This window comes from Apteryx mantelli, chromosome 12 (genome assembly GCF_036417845.1).
Source record: "Apteryx mantelli isolate bAptMan1 chromosome 12, bAptMan1.hap1, whole genome shotgun sequence".
Taxonomy (NCBI): domain Eukaryota; kingdom Metazoa; phylum Chordata; class Aves; order Apterygiformes; family Apterygidae; genus Apteryx; species Apteryx mantelli.
Genome location: NC_089989.1, coordinates 6,099,413 through 6,107,058, shown reverse-complemented (window position 1 = coordinate 6,107,058; position 7,646 = coordinate 6,099,413). Strand labels below are relative to the sequence as shown.

At 38.7% G+C, this 7,646-nt stretch overlaps 1 protein-coding gene across 2 annotated transcripts in view; it reads right to left on the bottom strand.

The window, feature by feature from the left end:
• The window catches only part of CHDH (choline dehydrogenase), a 463,978-nt gene that overhangs the window by 140,391 nt on the left and 315,941 nt on the right, over positions 1-7,646 (bottom strand). The gene's annotated exons all lie outside the window — the stretch shown is intronic.

Here is a 7,646-nt window from a genome sequence, read left to right as displayed (position 1 = left end):
AGGCCTCCTCGGATTCACGTTTTTCCAGCGCGCCTATTAGGCAGGGTTCGTCCAGGGGGTGGTGGAGTCTGCGCTTCCGGCTCGCGCCGCTGCTTCTGTGTACGAGAAATGTCATTGCATCAAAGTTCTGTTGCCGTCTCGCTCGACGATATGAGGAACAAGTTTACCGCATGTAACCTCCTTTCAAGAAATGATTCAGGCTTTTGTAACATACGTTAAAAACAACAACAACAAAAACAGAACTCTGCCTTTGAGAAATACAGAGACGCTTTGTTTGAAATACTGACCCTACCAGTCATCATAAATGAGAAAACATATTTTCTCTAGCACTTTTGAACACTCAGGCATAAAAGCTGTTCCAGCTACAGACTTAACTTGTCAAGTTAAATAGCTCAAGTTTATTCTAGAAAGCTCTAGTTTATATCATCTGCAGGGGAAAAAGTGTTTAAACAGACAGAAAAAACGAACAAAAAACCCCAATACTTCCAATTTTGCTCATTAAGTCTGGTCCTCCTTCACAGCACATTCCATCTACCTCAATGTCCTATCTGCTAGTCGTTTGTCCTGGATTCTGTAAGCTGTATTATGAGATTCTATAAGTATTAATACATTTCAAAATATGCTTTAAATGTGAACTATTATGTCTAGTGAACTCATGCTATTGTCATTTCAGAAGACAATACTGATATGTACCATTTACATTTAAAAAAAAAAAAATACGGTCCTTAGTCTTCAAGACTGAAGAGGCTGGGCTTCAGAAACAAAGAAAAGCGCCTGTATTTATAAAGTAGCCATGCATATGTGGCAAAGCACAGCTAAAAAGTAACAATGTGCAACTCTTAATACGGGAAGATAAAAAAAAAAACTTTCTTCTATAAAGTAACCACTCCATTGGGGGGGGGGGGAGTGGATACCACTCTGCGAGCTTAACTATTTTCTTATCCTGTTCTATCAGTTGTCTTTTTCAAAATCCTTTTTTTCTTGTATAAGAAACTCAGAAGAACTGTGCTATAAATAGCATACATCCCAGGAAAGAAGAAAAAAATGGAGCTGAACAAGCAAATCTGAGAGTAGCAAAGCGTGGAGATCATTTTAGAGAGCACTACGCAAAAAAGTTAGCTGCTACAACTGCTATTTGCTATCATCTAATCTATGTTAAAGTAATTAGGCAAATTACTTTCTTTTATTCTTGCAGAACCAGTTACCCGCATATTTGATTTTAATGATACCCTTTGAAAGGATACGGACAATGACATCAGGATGTGGGAGAGCCTGATGAGAACGCCACAAACCTTGGTGTGAATTAGGAACTCTGAAGAAGCAGTCTATAATGCCAGCGACACAAGCAAAGCCCCATAAGAGCAGACAGCCAAGAAGTGTAAGGGTTACTGTGCAGGTCTGCTAGTGTCTCAAGGTACATGAAGGCACATCACTTACTCTTGTAACATGCTATGTTGACACAGCAGCTTGTAATTAAGTAATACTTGATAGTTAGTGTCTATTGCATAGGAGATCATAGCAAAGAGATCCTAGCAGAAAAAGGACTGCCTGACATGCTGGACGCTTTGAACTTTTGGTTGAACAGCACTTGACTTCTTGTGGTCTAGTTCCTCCTGGAACTATGACACCCAAGGGAATAGAGTCATGAGGGAGACTAGGAAAGATCTAAGGACTTAGAGTAAGATCTACAAGGGAACTATGGATTTAGGACCCCTTCCCCCCCCTTTTCAGATTGTGAAGCCTACATTAACTATTGAAGAAGTAGCAGTAAATTCAAACCTTAGGTTCTCAGTATCCCCCATTAAAGACCCTTAACTGAATGTTGTTCTTGCTGTATAGCTATAAATATCTTCCTAGTGATTTGGCTGTGTCATAATCTCAAATAGGCCCCAAAACAGTCTAATGTTGTTGTAGAGTGAGTGTTAAACAGCCTTCCCTCCTCTCCTCTCTACTTTCTTGCATCCTTGCCATGATTTCTTAGCCTCTCTCTAGTTATCACCACAGTTGACCATACTCTGGCTGCACAGTCAGAAGATAAGTCCGAATTAACTCGTGCCAGGTATGCGCTTCCAAAGCAAATCTGATCATCCTTGCTTACTGTGCTTTGGTTTGCACTATAGAGCAGTCTCAGAGCTCAAACTGAATTCCTTTCAAATGAAGATAAAGCTGAAGATTCACTCTTTGAGAAAGCAGCTGATGAACCCCAGCCATTAATGGGTATTCAGGCCAACAGGACAGATTGGGCTAGTCTGGAGCAGAACTCCAAAACCACGTACAGAGCTGATATTGGGTCCTCAGCAGCATCATATGTGCTCTACAGATCTGCTTTGCTGGGATCTCCTATTTGCTGATGTAGGCAAAGACACAAAACTAAGTTATTAGCACAGTAGTGTTTATTAGCCTGAGCTCTGCTCCAGGCTTACTGATTGAGAGCAGCTGTTAGAAAATAGCTGTCCCAGGGAAGTGAATAGCTTAAAAAAAAAAAAACAAAGCAAAACAAAAAACCCACTACTGTTTAAACAGTGTTCTTTAGACAGATGTTGATATCTGGCTCAATCATGATGTCATGGACATAAATTAACTTCATATCACTTGAGCAAGGTTGGGTAGGATAGACTGGTCTACCTGAAACTATGTTTTAGAAGGTGTACCTCAAATAGGGCCAAGTAAAATCAGCTGCTGGGGGGGGGGGAAGGAGGAAAAAAAAGGCATAAATGAAATAACTATGATACAAACCTCCACAGTATTAAGTATTAACATTACGAGAAGGTGGCTGTTCAACCTTCCAGTTTCAGCTGCAGACATTAAGTTCCCCAGAACTGGACCTTTGCATCAGGAAACAAAAAGCTTATTCCTGAGATCCAGGTACCTTGTCCTTCAGCTAGCTCATAGTATCTATAAACACCATAGAAAAATATCATAAAGAAAACAGGTATCATGCAAATAATCAAACAAGCCATTTCTACATTATGTTTTTGCTTCTAACAGAAGAATTTACTCCATGTTTTATGTACATGCAGTGTAATTAAGATGTAAATGTTGCCAGGCTGTTATTGTTTCTTACTGCGTACAGCACTGGTTGTGACAGAGTGACACATGCTCAGCTGAAATAGGGTTCAGTCACTCCCTGCTCCATAGTCAACACTCTTTGTTTTCCCTCCTAGCTCCTACGTATGCATTTGACTAGATCACAGCTGCAGATTTGGCTTTATCAGTCCAGGCTGTTTTCACCCTTTGCCTGAAGGGTAAGGCCTGTGATCAAGTTTGTGGTTCCTGTGAATTCATGCTCTTGAATTTTCATTGTAAGAATGGCTCCCTAAGAAATTGGCTCCTAAGCGTACTGCAGGAATAACAATCTTATCAACTGCCTCGTCAGGCTGGACATATGGTGCACTTTTTTTCCCCTTCCTGTAAGAAAATAAGGGGGATGATCTGGATAAGACCAGTATTACTATGGCTCACAACTTTGTTTTCTCCATTGTTATCTGGATGGTACAAAGGCTTTCTTTAAGATAGACTTAGCTCAGATAATGTCATAGGGAGATTACTGCCCACAACTCACCCTCCTTTCCCTGAATGCTTGTGCTGCATCACTGAGTACTTATTCATGGTATTGTGTTGTTAAAAAGCAGCTCAAGCACACACTGGATGAAATTCCACCTTGTGTCACTTCTTCCACTTTGATCTACTGAAGTGGCATGTTATTTCTGCAGCTTTGATTAAGTGTGATGGACTGTAAAGTAATGGCTAAAGTCATGGTATACACTGTGTACAACAGTCAACATTTCTTCCACATTCTTGCATTTGCCTCTGAAACCACACACAGTATGATTAAAACAAGGATGCAAACGTATGGACAAAAAGTCTTTCATTGGTATATACATCACATCTCATTAGCTTCAGTATAAGCTACTAGACAGCTTCTTAAATACATATGCAGGACAAATGGATTTTTCCATCCCCCTCCTCCATCACATTTCACAGTCAGGGCATTATGTGCAGCAGAACCATGGAAGCTGAGCTACGGCTGTCATTTGCTGAGAGACTGCAAAAATGCATTGCTGACATGAGTAGTTGCAACTCTGTTTACCAGAGTAGGAGTTCCATACACTCAACACTGCTAAAATGCGGCCATTTAGGTCCTGTGGAGCTATGTGCCCAATTTTGCTTTAAATATTGTTCCCAAAAGAAATTCCAAAATTGAAGTCTAGTCAATTCTTACGTTGAAAGTTAAATTAGCTCATCATCTGCAAAACCAAACAATAATAAGCAAAGAAAATGAATGAAGGCATGGGAGGATACTGGGCTGTGCAATTGTAGCTTAAGCACTGTACAGATTCTAAACTGTACTGCAATCTGTCAGTCAGTGCTGGGATGGACTAACCTAGCCAGTTCTGAACATCTCTGGATAATGTACAGGGTTTAATTTCATTTGCAGGGTAAAAAGAAAGAAAGGAAGAAAGAAAAAAACCCCACCATGCAGTGGAATTCCAGTCATTGTAGTCTAATGTACGGTGATACAATATCTTCCCAAACCAACCTGGTGCTGCGACTTTTCCAGAGATTGTCTATCTTCTCACACCTCACTCAAAATAATTTCTTTCAAAATAAATTCTTTCACCAGTGATAGCATGGGGGTTTAGTTAAGTACAAGTGCACACTCACGTATGGTGCGCATTCTGAGAAAAGAATATTGAGCAGGCTGTAAAATGATGATTGGCTCCGCATATCCCATTGAAGCAGGAAAACATTTATAAACACATCCTTTAGTTTCTACAGGACAGCTGTTATCTCTGCTACCCAAGCTATAACCAGCAACCTGGAAAATGCAAAGTTCTCATGCAGCACCTGACCCAACATTACCCAAAGACAGGGAAATCAATTCAGCTTTGAAATCCAGAAGAGCAAGATACAAGCAAAAGATGTACACACGGAGAACGTATTAATAGCTTTACTCAGCTATAACCTTTTCCTCAGATACGGCTGATAAATTAATCACGAAAAAAAATTATGGGAAACTTCATATATGAACAAACCATTTTTAGTTCACAGGCAGCCAAAGAAATGCTGGACAAAAATAATTTAAAAGTCATAGTAATTTTTATATTGCCTTTAACTAAAATGCCATTTACTAAAAAATGCTTTGTGGAAAACAAACCAGAATGCATTATGGCAACTTTATGACAATTGAAGATGTTTTTAGTTTAAACCTAAATAGACCTAATAAAAGTTTTATATAAAAAAAGACCTTTTATCTCTATTTAGCATATAGCCTATCATTAAAAAAAAAAAAAAAAACACACATCTCTTACATAGTTAGAAGGAATTCACTATGACTAGGTTTGGTAATTGTTCACAATGTATCTGTTTGAGGCAATTTAGGGAAGCATTTCTGCTAGAGACCCAACAAAATTACAAGATTTAAATGGAAGTTTGTGTTGCTAATACAGCAGGATTTGGGGGTATTTGGATTAGGTTAATTTACCCAATTGCTAATATTATTTACAAAAATTTTGTTTGTGGTAGCTTATGATCAAACTGAATTTTCACTTGTCCCATATTTCTTCACGTTATTTATCTGTATATATATTATATATATATATATATGAAACATTTATGTAGAAGGAGTTTAAAATGTACTTACCTGCCTCTATGCTTAAACAACCTGCTGAATACATAAATGTTCTACAGTATGCAAATCTCAAAGAGAATTTATTACATTTGCTTTCTCTATTTGATTCTTAATAATTCAGCTTCCCTACCAATTACTCCTCAAACCAGCTAGGAGGTTACTTAGTCACTTTGAACTCTGTTTGAAAGAATGACTGCATTCAAATAACGGAATTCAGTGAAGTAAAAAAATAAAGTTATTATTGATAATTTATTCAAAGAGAAATGTCTTAGAGAGCAGCACTTTCTTAGGTCTTGTAACTTTAGAAGGAAGACAATAAATAAGAGTGCTATAATGGCCAAATAAATGGGGATTTATTTGCTTTGCAATATGTACGGCAAGAAAGAAATAGAAATAAGTTTTCTTCAGCTTGATCTCTGCAACATGACAGGGTTTTGACTACCCTGGCCCTTAAAAGAACAGCTGCATTGGGAGCCCTTCCAGAAGGGAACTGTCAGGAGCAGGTGAGACGAATTTATGACAAAGCATTCTCTAACGACACAAACCATTACACATCACCAGCGCACCCCTCTGCGCACGCGTTGGAACGGTGACTGCGGTCATATATGAAACAGATTGTTCAGCTGGTCTTCAGTAATAACATTATTCAACTACTAATGAATTTGAAGGGTTCAGAGTAAAACACCATCTCCAATTTCTGCGCACCGTAAGCATAAAGAATAGCAAGAAATACAATGAAAAGTACTGCACGGGAACAGGTAAAATCAGGTTGTCTTTTCTATCTAAAAAGCTAGAGATTGAGCTACATCGTGTGCCCAGGCTCAGTCACTATGCATAGTGTGCCTCTATATTACTTTCACATACAGCTTTTTTCCTATCAATTTTGTTCAGAGAGTTGACCTCTGACCTGCGGGATGCCCATTTACGTTTATTTCCAATCCCTCATTAAACACGCTACATGTGTTTCTAACCTAGCCTTTGGGTTTCGGTAAGGGCATCTGTTGCAGCAGAAACATTTTGTAATCATCCAAAAGTCAAGGTCGCTCTCGATAATGCAAGCCTTGTATCCTCCCTCTTAGAGATTACACCAGGAGCAGGGCTTGCTGTAAATCCCAACAGATTCCATAAACATCTGAATCCTGTAAACTTTCATTTCACTCTCGTATCCCAATTCTTTTGTTAAGATACCACAAGCTTCCTTTACAGTGACTTTGTTAGATGGAAAAAACATGTCCCCAGAGAGTGGAAGCTATTTTGTTTGATGCTTAAAAAGTGAACTAGACAAGACACTCAGCATTACTCATAAAACTCGGTCTACATTAGAAAGTCAGACTAGATAACCTGCTAAGCCTTTCCCATCCCTCTTATGAGCCACAAGTAGTAAAGCAGGATGTGCAAGCCATATGCTCTCTAAATTAAGAGCATGTAGTAGAGCTCTGCATACACAAGACAGTCTGGGAGATCTTTGTTCTGGTAGATACTCTCAAAGCTTCTTGGCTTATAAATAAAAGAAACACAAGTCGTGCATTTGCATCACATATTTACATGTTTCTAAGAGAAGCTTAAGGGCAATTGCTTTCACTTGAGTCAGCCTGTAAGGGAAGATTATTCCTTTGTGGTTATATTTCCTGAGGTTGATTTTGTAAAATGCTGCTTCTTGAATTTTAAAGAATGGGTTATGATAGAAGTGTTTTTCAAAGGTTTATTTAAAATGAAAGAAAAAGGGCAGTTGGATATAAGCAGCCTTGTTCTAGGCAGCACTTTTTAAACCGTAAAGTGAGGCCATAAAGCAAAGATACAATTAGATACTGCTATGAGTCAGGCAACTCCATTATGCTGCTTCAGGATACCTGGAGGCTAAAAGCCCCATAGCAGACCTGGCAAATTATATATTGCTACCCAAAGGATTAAACTAGAGAAATCATGCCCAACCCAGTCTGGGTTATGAATACACTCTGAAATAATTTTGGATTCTTAGAGGCAAGTCTTGTTTGAACTTTAGAAATACCTCAAG